Source organism: Myotis brandtii, unplaced genomic scaffold (genome assembly GCF_000412655.1).
Source record: "Myotis brandtii unplaced genomic scaffold, ASM41265v1 scaffold573, whole genome shotgun sequence".
Lineage (NCBI taxonomy): Eukaryota > Metazoa > Chordata > Mammalia > Chiroptera > Vespertilionidae > Myotis > Myotis brandtii.
The window spans coordinates 1656176-1669510 of record NW_005370145.1 but is presented as its reverse complement, the minus strand read 5'-3'; the positions used below and the strand labels follow the sequence as shown (position 1 = coordinate 1669510).

The following is a 13335-nucleotide window of genomic DNA, read 5'->3' as shown; positions in this document are numbered from 1 at the left end:
GAGGAGCTGCAGTCGGTCACGACTTCTGGGAGGAGACAGGGTGATGGGGTAGAGCCCCAGGTTGGGGATGCAAGAAGGACCAGATGGAGAAGGTCTTTCCAAGTCGCGCCAGGAGTTTGGCTGGTCTCTTGAAGGCAGTAGGGAGCCACTGAAGGGGTCAGATGATCAGCATGTGTTTCACTGTCAGAAGGAGACCTCCAGCTGCGAGGTGGAGGCAGCATTCCAGGGAGACATCAGGCTGTTGCCAGAATAGAGGAGACACACTGTGGGGAAGCTCGGGACTGGGTTGGAAGGTCTGTGAGGAGGATTCTCCGAAAGGTCGGGGCCTCTGAGGGGACCTTGCCGAAGGCGGCAGCCCCTGCCTTGACTTTTCCAATCAAGTCCGATCCCCCTGGGTGTTTTGCTAGAATCTCTATGTTGAGTCTTTAAAGACCTGACCTTGTAGAAGCATGTGCTTTCTCAACGATACTTGCCCCGCTGATTGTATCTAGAGGTTAATTTGAGGTCAAGCCGTTGTGACAATAAAAGCCAAAGGAGGCAGGCGAACAGGGCGACGTGGCGGCGATAGCCAAGTAGTGCCTCAGCCCCCTCTCTCACAGAAACGTGTGTTAAAGTCATCATTCATCCGTCATCCAGGGTCTGCCCGTCAGTCCCGGCAAAAGAAGACGGTGCCTGATGAAGCAGTGATGGTGGGGAAAAGCGGTGGGTTCGTGAGGCATTGACAGGACTTGGTGCTGCTTAGATGTTAGAGGTGAGGGAGCCAGAGGTGTTAGGAACGAGTCTCGGGTTTCTGATTCTAAGGTGAGGAGCAGAACAGTGGGTTTGGAGGGGAAGTGAGGAGCTAGGTTCGTACACGCTTTGGAGGTGCCTGAGGTCTCTCTGGCTGAGTGTCCGGAGGCAGGTGCTCGGTGGGTCTGGAGCTGGGGAGGGAGGTCAGCGCTCCCCGCGCCACAGCAGCAGGACTTCTGGGAGGAGACAGAGGTGCCGACCTCCTGTCTGATGAGAATAAAGAACCTCCGGTGACCATAGCTGACCACAGAGCAACCTAGCAGCAGGATGCGCCCTGGGAGGAGCTCTGAGGCCTGAGGGGAAGGGGAAGGGGAAGGAAGAGGAGGGGACAGAGCCGGCCTGTTCAACCCTCGGCTTTTCTCTGCAGATCTGGAGGCTGCAGCTGAGACTGAAAGCACCAGCCTGGCTCCTCTAGGGCATCGGCTTCTCTGGGGCTGGCAGCCTCCCGGGGCAGGACTGTGGGGAGCTCATCCGCTGAAGGACTTGGGGGGCTGAGCTGCAGCAGCTGAGCCGAGGTAGGTGCTGACTGGGGCGGGGTCTGCAAGGGGGGAGTGGAAGAGGCAGATCGGAGCAGAGCAGATGGGGTGCCTGGAGGAGGGATGCTGGAGGGGGGTCCAGGGAAGGGCTGAGGCAGCCCTGGCTCTGAGGAACTCAGGCCCAGCCTCTCTGAGAAGGGTTACCCAGATCTGGCGGCTACTAGGACCACGCAGCCAAGTTAAGATTGTTCAGTCCATTTTCACAAGAAGAAAGGACACAGGCCCGTGCGAGAAGACCTCTTCTTTCTTCTCCGAATCTTGCAAATACCAATAATCATAAGATTAATGTACAATAATCATAAGACTACAGCCCCGTGCTGTAGAGTAAGGTTCCCATCCCACTGGATTCTCTTGAGCAATCGGAGGTAGTAGGCCGGATACATAAGATTAATGTACAATAATCATAAGACTACAGCCCCGTCCGTGCTGTAGAGTCCATTCCCCATCCCACTGGATTCTCATGAGCAATCGGAGGTAGTAGGCTGGATACAAGTTCTAATGCCCATTTTATAGGCCGGGAGACTAAAGCTTAGAGAGATGAAGCAACTTACCAAAGATTACAGGGTGATAAGCAACTCAGAACGAGCCTTCTGGGTTCCCTCTGCACCCCTTCTGGGGCGGCTTCTGCCCACCCCTCTCCCGGGGAACCTGGAGCCAGTGAGGCCAGTCAGGCCTCTCTCTCCACACACGTGGATCGAGCATCTTCTAGACGTGCAGCCAGCGCGAGTCCAACCAAAGCCCGTCTCCATCCTTGAGAAGCTGGCCGGCTGGTGTGGGGGTTGAGACCTGGCTACGAATGACTAACAGAGAAGGTCAAACTCGCCAGAGCCATGGGCGGGTGCGGTGTGAAGGCGGAGGTTGGTGCTGGGTGTGGGATCAGGAAGGGCTGGGCGGGAGGTGCACCTGAGCCTTGAAGGAGGCAGATGGTTTGTGTGCAAACACGAGGCACGTGTGCAAACCCATGGAGTAGGAGAGTGGCTGTGAGAGGTGGCGTTAAAGGAAAGAACGGCTGGAGGTTCAATTTGGACACCAAAGTGTAGAGTTTATGGAGGACTTTCAGGTCTGGCCTGTCCTGTTTCTTTATTTGGTTTTAAGTGGATTTTGAATATGATCTCATTTAGCCTTTACAGTAATCCTGTGAGTAGGTGCTATTATTAAGTCTCTTTTTAAAATATATATCTTTATTGATTTCAGAGAGGAAGGGAGAGGGAGAGACAGAAACATCAATGATGAGAGAGAATCATTGATCGGCTGCCTCCTGCACGCCCCACACTGGGGATCAAGCCCACAACCTGGGCATGTGCCCTGACTGGGAATCAAACTGTGACCTCCTGGTTCATAGGTCGGTGCTCAACCACTGAGCAACACTGGCCAGGCCATTAGGTCTCCTTTAAAGTTAGGGAACCTGAGGGGCAAAGGTTTTAAGCTACTAGTCCAAGTTGCCATAGCAATAGAGAGGGCTGAACCCAGGCAGCTCAGCACCCACGCTACCTGCACAGCCGCTCGCCAGGGCCTGCGCGCCCCTCTGTTACCTCGGAGAGATCGTCTCCCGGACTGGCAGCGAGTTGGAAGGCCACGCCGCAGTCAGCGCCACTTCGTCCTGGCCCCAAAGCTTCCCGGCCTGCGTGCAGCTCCCTGCCCCCGGGAACAATGCTCTCCCCTCACCCTCAGAATGGCCTTCCAACAGCCAGGTGTTTCCTTCCGTGCTATTGGCAGACAGAGAGGAGGAAATGGGCCGCCCCATCCACAGGGAGCAGCCACAGGGGAGCAGGCCGTCCCCTCCCCGACCCCGCAGGATCTGGAAAGCCTCACGGGGTGAGGGATGAGGGGTGAGGGGTGAGGGGTGAGGGAACCCTCATTCCTACTCCCTCCCCGCTGCTGTGAGTCTGCTGCCACATGCTCTAAACCAGAGAACCAGGTGTGTTGTCTGGCCAGCGTGACTGTCTCACTGGAAAGAGCACCTGCCCCTGATGCCCTGGGCGTGAGGCAGCGGTGGTGGGAGGAGGGGAAAGTGGATTCTTGGGGAGCAGGGAGGTGGCAGGCTTAGGACATCCCTTCTCTCTGTGCCAGGCTGTGGGCAGAGGGCATGAGGGAGGCAGAGCTGCAGTCCTGGGAAATCCACAGCTTTTTCCCAGGTTTTAGTCCAGAAGGGGTGGCCACAGGGCGGTCCGGGGGGTGGTTCTTCTGTCTGAACAGCCTGCCCTAGGAGCCAGCAGTAAGAGCCTGGGGTGCTGGGGTGGGCGGGGATGGTCAGAACCTGGGGTCTTTACTGTGAAACCCTGACCCAGGCCTCTTCACATCCTCCCCTAAATCCTGCTTACTCCAGTCCTTCCTCTCCGGAAGCCTTCCCACGGTACTTGCATCAACTATGGACAGCGGCCACTGTGAACACACTCCCGTCGGCCTCTTCCTGCTGCCTCCCAATGAGCGCCTCTATGGTTCTGTGGACAGTCCTGGGGCCTGCTTTTCCCTAAGGCAGTGACCAGTGTGGTCTGCACCTGCCCCAGGACTGCTCATTGTGGATGTGCTGTATTTAAGGAGATAGGCCCTTGAAATCCCAATTCCTTCATTCACTTATTCATTCACTCATTCTCTTTGTCTCTGGTCTGGTCCCTCTGTCAAGAACAATGAGGGGTCAAGATTTTACTCTACTTATAACTAACTGTTGGGGCTGACCGGCAGACCCTGAGCTACAGATGAATGATTACTCTGACACTAGTTTCTGTGAAAGAGAAGGCTAAGGGACTGCTTGGTTTGAGAAACCAAATGGTCAGGGTGAGGGAGAGACACAGGAGGTTGGCCAGCCAGGGAGGGACCACGGGAGGGCTCCAGGGCATGTCTGGCCCATCTCGTTTAGTCCCAATCAGCCGGACCCCAGCAGCAAGCTAACTGACCAGTCAGAGTATCTGCCCCCTGGTAGTCAATGCATGTCACAGTGACTGGTCGACCGTCTGCCCCTTGGTGGTCAGTGCACATCATAGCGAGTGGTTGAGCGGCCTTAGCATATCATTAGCATATTACGCTTTGATTGGTTGAACAGACGACCGGGCAACTAGACACTTAGCATATTAGGCTTTTATTATATAGGATTCCCCATAGATGCTTTTTTTTTTTTTTTAGTGTCTCCCCATTTACAATACAGACCAGGCAAAGGGCCTGAGCTGAGGTGTATATGGGGTGAGTTTACTCTGCCTCCTATTTCTGTACAGTTAGGGTAAGAACACAGTCTGTGGTAAGCACCAGGAGGCCCCCATAGATGCTTTTTAACATCAATTCACTGATGATGAATATTATTCCATTTTAAAGGGTTGACACATATGTGCTTATGTTTCCAATCACAAATAAGCACTTGTCTGTGTGCTACGGTGTTCTGTCTTTCCCCCAGATACTTAATGGCTGTTTCTATTGTCTGTAGTCTAGTTAATATTTATTTATGTACTGGTCTATAGTGAATTTCCTAGTTAAATTATAGGCCATATCTATAATAATAAAAGTGTAATATGCTAATTAGACCAGACATCCTTCCAGACGACCTTCCAGACAAAGCCAGGGCTGCAAGGGCTGAGCCCCTTGCAGAATTTCATACATCAGGCCTCTAGTTGTCTATAAATGTGGCAGTCTGTATAGACTCAGAAAGGGCCACCACAGCGACGCTGGCAGTAGTAAGAATAACAGCCAAGATAATGGCTGCAATGAGCATTCTCCAAAAATTTTGGGGCCGTAATTGGCTTAATGCTCTTTTTAAGACTTTGATAGCTGATGAGCCTTGCCATTTCCTGGTGAGATTAACAGGTATTAGGATTTCTGCTTGTCTCCTAAGTACCATAATAGTGCTGATGTTCAATGAGGTAACATTCTGGGTGGTAATACAGGATGCAAAATAAGTTTCTTCTCCAACCTGTACTAGAAAAGATGAGCTATGGTTTATTAGTAGATTGGGGCCCATAACAAAGACATAAGGGTGAGTGGTGTAAGTCAGGTTATTGTCAGTAAGATTATCAGTGAAAGTTGTACTATTGTGGCTGGAGGAGTTCTGGCAGTCACCGTGCCATGCCATGATAGGGTTTAATCCGATGAGCTAGAATCCACAGCGGCCCTGTGGGGGTGAAACACACCCATATCCTCTACCCCATGTTAATAATTCATTGGATCCTTGAGTCCTATATTCCCCCTTTTTTGTTTTACTAGTATGATCTTTAATGTCAAATGGGTGTGCTCGACAACGGCCTGCCCCTGTGGATTGTAAGGGATTCCCGTGGAATGCTGGATGGACCAAGTCCTATAAAAGGTAGCAAAAGCATGGCTGCTATAAGCAGGCCCATTGTCAGTTTTTATCTTGGTTACTATTGCTATAATTGGAAACAGTTCTTATTGAATCTATGTAAAGAAATGTATTGCTACTTATTAAGAATTCTGGAGGGACAAGTAGAAAGAGAAATATATAATTTACCAAATTGCTTTAAAAATGCTTCCTTATATCTGAAAAACAAAAAGTTTAAGAATTAGTAATACTTTTAACAAAAGTTAGAAAAGCTATATAATTATTTTCTATTCATTTAGCCCCATAATAAAATGTTTGTTTCTCCTGATTTTTCCTGCTAGTACTTCTATAAATCCAGATACCTTATGGAGTAATGGAAGTGACATGGAACCTTGTCCTTTCTGTAAAACACAATATTCCACAATAACAATTAGAGCTATAAATGAAAGCATAATATAGTAATTATTATTTGACAAAGTTTCCCATGTACTTTGGGCAGGAAACTTTCCTTTGTGAGAGAGAAAACAAATACTTGAGGCATTTCAGAGTCTATTGGAATGATCTAAAGCCAATTCTAGGTGAAGAAAAAGTTTCTTAAAATTTAAACCCTGGAAAGATTGTCAAATACATTAGACTAAAAGATTGTATATTATTATTATTACCAGAGGCCTGGTGCACAAATTCATACACGGGTGGGATCCCTCCCAGCTGATCGGGACCAGGAGGGGTAGGGGGGGAGAGACTACAGGAGGTTGGCTGTGGGAGCGCACTGACCACCAGGGGGCAGCTCCTGCATTGAGCTTCTGCCCCCTGGTGGTCAGTGTGTGTCATAGCTACTGGCCGGTCTTCCAGTCATCTGGTCGTCCAGTCGTAACAGTCGCTTAGGTTTTTATATATATAGATTATTAAATAATGTTAAGTAATTTATTCATTTAAAGTAATCAAGTTCCTGATTAACATAATCATTTTAATAATCCTATATAGTAAAAGCCTAATATGCTAAGTGTCCGATTGTTCATTGGATCATTTGACCGGTCGCTATGATGTGGACTGACCACCAGGGGGCAGATGCTCTGACTGGTAGGTTAGCTTGTTGCTGAGGTCTGGGCGAGATGGGCCAGACACACCCTGGAGCCCTCCCGCGATCCCTCTTAAGCCTCGATCATGCACTGGTAGGTCCCTCGGCCTGGCCTGTGCTCTCTCACAATCTGGGACCCCTCAGGGGATGTTGGAGAGCCAGTTTCAGCCCAATCCCTACAGGTCAAGCCAGGGGACTCCACCAGTGCACAAATCTGTGCACTGGGCCTCCAGTTCTATATAATAAAAGCCTAATATGCTAAGTGTTCAGTTGTCCAGTCATCTGTTCAACTAATCAAAGCATAATCCTATCTAATAAAGAGGAAATATGCTAATTGATCCTCATGCCATTGCAAAGATGGCAGTGCCCACAGCCAATAAGGATGGAGTATGCTAATTGACTGCCCTGCCCTCAAAGATGGCAGCGCCCACAGCCACAAGATGGCGGCGCCCAGTCCCCTCAGCCCCGCCGGGGTGGCAGGCACACACAACAAGGCCGGGCCCACCCCCAGGTGGGCCCAACCTTGCCTTGCACCTGCCTCCGGAGTCCCCCAGACCCCTCAGCCCCCCAGCCGCCCAGGGCCAGCCCAAGGTGCAGGCAAGCCTCAGATGGTGGCTGCCCAGTCGCCCAGGGTCGGCCCAAGGTGCAGGTAACCAGGGCCGGCTGAGGCTTGCGCTGCTGGCAGTGGCAGCAGCAGAGGTGTGATGGGGGCGTCACCTTCCCCTGATCACCAGGTCACCTCCCGCCCCCTGAGGGCTCCGGACTGTGAGAGGGGGCAGGCCAGGCTGAAGGACCCCCTCCAGTGCATGAATTTTCATGCACTGGGCCTCTAGTATGCTAATGATATGCTAAGGCAGTTCAACCGTTCACTATGACATGCACTGACCACCAGGGGGCAGACGCTCCGACTGGTAGGTTAGCTTGCTGTTGAGGTCCGGCCCATTGGGACTGAGTGAGATGGACTCGACATGCCCTGGAGCCCTCCCGTGGCCCCTCCCCAGCTGGCCATCCTCCCGTGTCCCTCCCTGGCCCAGATCATGCACTGGTGGGGTCTCTCGGCCTGGCCTGTGCCCTCTCTCAATCCTGGCTGAGGGACCCCCGCCCCGAGGACACAAATTTTGTGCACCGGGCCTCTAGTATACATATAAAACTTTTGCTTCCTAGGCAAATACAGGAAAAAACCTTTTTTCCCCTTTACTTTTAGAAATAGGTTTCTTTTTCCAATGGAAAATATACTTACATTCTTAAGAAGCATAACAGAGATAACATGACCACATAGTTACTGATGATAAGGGCACTCGTTTTCCCTGGGCCTGATTTCTCTTTAAATTCCTGCCCGCTTGTTCCCAGAGATTAAGGTCTAGCATTCCAGCACCAGGGAGCCAAGGATTATAAATTATAACCGTTTGTAACAGGCATTTTAGTTGTTCTCCTGTAACAGAGGCACCACCTGCTTTTACTGACTGCTTCAGCACTGTGATATATTGCTGCTGTTCTGTGGATAACTGTTGCCCCATTATGAAAGCTTAGCTGAGAAATAATCCCCTCGAACTTGGAAATCCCCAGTGGGCTCCAATGACTTGCTGAGCAGTTACTTTCCTTTTCTTCCTCTTTGTTTTCGATTCCCTCGAGTCTTGTTCAGTTCCTCGGTCCTCACATGGGGAACCATCTGCCGGGGCTGACCAGGAGACCCTGAGCTACAGATGAATGATTACTCTGACACTAGTTTCTGTGAAAGAGAAGGCTAAGGGACTGCTTGGTTTGAGAAACCAAACAACCCCCTTCGCCTGCCTCCTCAGGCTTTTATTGTAACAGCAGCTTGAATTAAAATTAACTATTAGACATTATCAGGAGGGTAAGCATCCTTGAGAAGACACATGCGTCTGCAATGTTCTTTAAGCAAGAACATGTCTAGAGACTAGACATAAAGATTCCAATAAAACACCCAGGGGCTCAGACTTGTTTGGAAAAGTCAAGGCAGGGGCTGCCGCCTTTGGCAAGGCCCCCCTAAAAGCCCCCGACCTTTTGGAGATTCCTCCTTACAGACTTCCCAACCAAGTCCCGTGCTTCCCCACAACTAACAAGTTCGCTTGCCACAGTGTTAAGGACGTTGGCAGAAAACACGCGGCTCCAGGATCAGAGACGAAGGACTTTATTACTCACAGCACAGTCGGAGCATGAGTGTCATGTCCTTCGGTTCCCCTGGCCTGCCAAGACCCTGGGGACAGCACGGAGTGGAGCCAGTGAATGCTGTCCCAACCAAGGAACCTGAGCTCGGGAAGCCCAGGTTTCACAATGAGCTGCCAGCAGATCTTTGCCCTGGAAGGAAACATTGCCTCTATTATACTGAATGGCCCTCTGCCCTGGGGGGAGACACACTCTCTCTTTTCCAAAGCTATTCATGACACAAACTTTCTTGAAGACGTGACCTGAAACGAAAGCTCACAGGCCTGCATAAACCATGGAGAGCTGTCTGCCAACACCCTCCTTAGCGCCTGGCTGGCTCCTCCCTTCACCTGGGGCATGATTCCTGCAGCTGTCACCTAGCTTGCTCCCTTCCTTCTACAGGTTTCTACTCAGATGCCACCTCTTCAATGAGAACTCCCTGATCACCCTTTTAAAAACCACACCCCCAACCCTGGAACCCCTCATTCTCCTTCCCAGTCTCATTCTTATAGCACTGCCATCATCTAACATGCAGTTTAATCACTGACTTTGTCTATACCGTCCATACTCACTACATACCCACTAGGCTGGAGCACAACCTTTAGGGGGGCAGGTGTCTTGGTCTATGATAAAGTATTGCCATATCCCCAGGACCTAGCACAGTGTCTGCCATACAGAAGATGCTCAGTAAATGTTGAATGAATGAATGAATCCATCCAGGCATGGATCTGGTCTTCAACTGAAGACACGTTTTCCGACCTTGTGTCTGGAGCACAGTGTCCATCACATAGTGAGGCTCAGTAACTGTTGAACAAATGAAACGATGCATGGACAGTGCGGGGTGAGAGGCCACAGTGCAGTGACCGTGGCGCGTCTCCCGGCTCACTGGGATCCACCCCGGCCACGTGCCCTGCAGCCTGTGCCGGGTGCTGGCGTCTTCCTGACTGGAGACAGAGGTCATGTGCTTCTTTCCTGTGATGCCACGTTCTTGCTGTGACTAGAGGAATGCTGGGGTCCAGCCCCGGGGGTCCAGGGGTTCCCAAAGGTGTGGACGGAGTCGGCGAAGAATGTTTTACACGGAGACAGCGTTCAGAACTCTCTAGCTCTCTTTAGTCTCTGTGGATCTTCCTGTGCCTGGCTGAGGCCACAGAGAAAGATCCTGAGGCAAGCTGAGCCTTTATTTTTATAGTCAGAGGTAAACAAGGTAGTGGTTACCAAAGGTACACTGTTCTTGTGAGTTTCACTTGTTTACACTGTTCTTGTAAGCTTCACTTGTTTTTGTTCTTGTTGCACTTCCCTCAGCCCATTAGCTTCCCAGGTAAGATCTAGGGAGGGTTATAAGGTCAAGCCTAATTATGCTTAAGAGGACTGTGCCCTCTAAGCTGGGACTTGTTTGTGATTTTGCCAACAGATCAGTCTGAGGTTTAACCCTATAGAGGCTCCCCACAGAGGAACAGGGAAACCACAAGGCACGGGGGCTGAGCTCTGAGGTGCCATGTGCTTGGTCAGAGGCACAAAAGGAGCAGCCGGACATTGCAGCCAGGTTGTCCGAGATGGGGCCCGAGACAGATCCCCAAGCACAGGTGGCAGGGCTGCCGGTGATGGGAGTGTGGCAGAGCACAGTGTCCTCGCTACTGTGTCTGCGTCCGCGTCCCCTCCCCATGGGATGACTGGCTCCTCTGCCAGTACTCTGAGCATCAAGATGATGTCTGTTTCCTGTGCCATGTGTCCTACCAGCCATGCCCCCCAGACTGGCTTCCGCTCCCGGCCTGAGAGCAGCTTGGGGACAGTGACACTGTCTCGTCTCCATCTGAGTGCCTGGCAGCCGTTCATTCAACGATATTTACCGAGGGCCTTCCGGGGGTGTAAACCCTGTGGGGTAATGAGGACACAGCAGCGGACGTGACAGAGTCCTGCCCCCGTGGAGCTTGCATTCTAGCGGGGCAACCGGACAACTAACACACAGGACCCCCTGTGGCAGGTGCTAGGAGAAGCAGCCAGTGCCCCCTGGACGCTTGTCAGACGATTCACATGGCACCACGGGCCGCCCGAGCCCGCTGACTTTATTTTTATTCCTTTTTCCTTTTTTTAATTTATCTTTATTGTTGGAAGTATTACAAATGTCCCTTTCCCCCTCCATTGACCCCCTCCACCCCGGACCTCCCCCTTTCCCCGGCCGACCACACTGCTGTCTGTGTCCACGGCTGTGCATATACTTTTAAATGTTGGCCAGAGACTAAGACTTTTTAACACGACGGCTCCTTCTGGGGAAGGGCACTGATGGGCAGAGGAGAGCTGAGGACACTTGCTTTTCACTGTACAGCCACGTGTGCCTTTTATGTTTACCGCAGGCCTGGTTTTGTATGTGACGGGTGAGTTTTAACACCACACTAGGCAGAGCGCGCCTCTGGCTCCCGTGTGAACCTGTGAAGCGGGTATGTTATCAGCAGGCTGTGGACCTCGGGTCTGTGAGCTGTCAGTGTGCGTGTCTCGGCCGGGAGTGTGACTGCGCTCACTAAGAAGTCGCAGGCTGGTTAGACCTCCGGCTCCTAAGGGCAAGGGCCCTGTCATTTCTTTTCTTTTTTTTTTCTTTTTTTAAGGTATAATTCGGTGGTTTTTAGAATGTTCACAGATATGTGCAATTATCACTACAATAAGTTCTAGAACATTTTCATCATCCAAAAAGAAACCCCATCCCCTGTCATTTCTTGATCTCTGTGCTCTCCGCCCTGCACAATGTCTGCCACATGGATGATGTCCCCTAGATGCTCTTTCATTTCCTCGGCAACCTCTGACCCTCAAAGCTCTGTCTGGCGCTAGGAAGCCACGCCCAGGGCCTCTGAGCAGCCCAAATACATGTTCCAAGTCTGTGGGTGGAAGTGTCATGCTCTTTGCACAGAGCAGTTTCTCCGGCTTTGTTTCATACAAGACAAGCCCGGGGGTTCCTCTGTCTTCCCAGCCTCCCGCACGCTGGCAGCTGGAGGGGAACAGAGACGGCTCAGGCAGGGCTGCGGCCAGCACCTGGGGCCTGTGTGCACATCAGAAAGAAGCATCCCCTCCCCCTCCAAGCAGACAAGTTACAGCAAGCGCCTCTTTGGACGATGAATGACAAAACCCCGCCCACCCTGGCTGGGTAAATTACCGAGAGGCCAGTGGCCTGGACAGCAGCCCCCATCCTAGTGAGGTGCAAGGCGCAGCTGGGACAGAATCTCCCCCGAGAAGCAGAAAGTCAGAGCCATGCAGCGCAGGATGGAGGCTCCCTTCACCTGCCAGCAGCTCTGAGATCTTCCTCGGGTTTCGACATGGCATGTGCAGTCAGCTCCTCTGAGATTTACAGACGGAGCGGTCTGGGTGCTTAAACAGGCAGCTTTACTCCCCGAGAAACCCGTGTCATCCTGGAGTGAAGACAAATGAGGGATGCATTTTGAGAATGACCTGGGTTCTGCTTGTTGCCATTTCCTGTCTTCTTGCAAGCTTGTCCCCTGAGGGTGTCACCATGCCCCCACCCCCTCCCCGCACTGGTGTGGTCAGCAGCCCCAAAGGACAGGAAATAGACAGAGGTGCCCTGCAGAGGACAGTAGGGCTGGACAAAATATCCGCAGCAGCTGCACAGATATATGTAAACACCGAGTAAAGGTTTGACGAATGCATGAGTGAGCGACGGAATGAATAGAAGAGTGACTAAGGAGGCCTTCTGACAGAGAGTGTTTAAGCTCCTTAGAATTTCACTTTCAATGAAAAATCAGCCCAGATACCCCCACATTCACGGAGTAAGAGGACACTCCTCTTTCAATCCGTATGTGTGTGATTTGTTTTCCATAGAGGCTGCTTGATGTCCATGATTAGCTGATTCTATCCAGGCAGAAGTTTGTCTGTGTGTTCATTTTATTTTACTGGGGCAGAGGGTGACCAGAGAGGTTGAGGGGGGCTGGGAGGAAGGCCGGCGAGGTGGCTGTGATTGCACACCCCAGGGTGAGCTTTAGCCTGGGTGTCCTCATGCATTGGCCATGTGACTTTGGCAAGACACTTCATCTTCATTCATCCATCACATGTTTCTCTGAAATGTTTATTTATTGTCTACTGGGCGCCAACAGTGCCCTCGGTGCCGGACACGCTGCATGAAGAAGACACACCAGGACCCAGTGTCTGTGGAGCTCACGTTCTAATGGGCAGCCAAGAACACTAAAGCACAGGAACATTTCTGCTACTGAGAAACGCTATGAGTAAAATTCAAGCATGTGCTAGAGTATGACTGGGAGGGCTGCTTTAGATCGGCTGGTCAGGAAAGTCCTCTCTGAAAAGTGACATTAAAAATAAGCCATGAGCCCTCACCGGTTTGGCTCAGTGGATAGAGCGTCGGCCTGCGGACTGAAGGGTCCCAGTTTTGATTCCAGTCAAGAGCATGTACCTTGGTTGCAGGCACATCCCCAGTGGGGAGTGTGCAGGAGGCAGCTGACCGGTGTTTCTCTCTCATCGATGTTTCTAACTCTCTATCCCTCTCCCTT

At 51.4% G+C, this 13335-nt stretch overlaps 1 protein-coding gene across 1 annotated transcript in view; it reads left to right on the top strand.

Moving 5' to 3' along the window:
• The first annotated feature begins 1159 nt into the window (after positions 1–1159).
• PIK3R6 (phosphoinositide-3-kinase, regulatory subunit 6) overlaps positions 1160–13335 on the top strand; it is a 70766-nt gene continuing 58590 nt past the window's right edge. The window contains exon 1 of the mRNA XM_014549813.1: positions 1160–1304. The gene's annotated coding sequence lies outside the window, so the exon portion shown is untranslated. The remainder of the gene's footprint in view (positions 1305–13335) is intronic.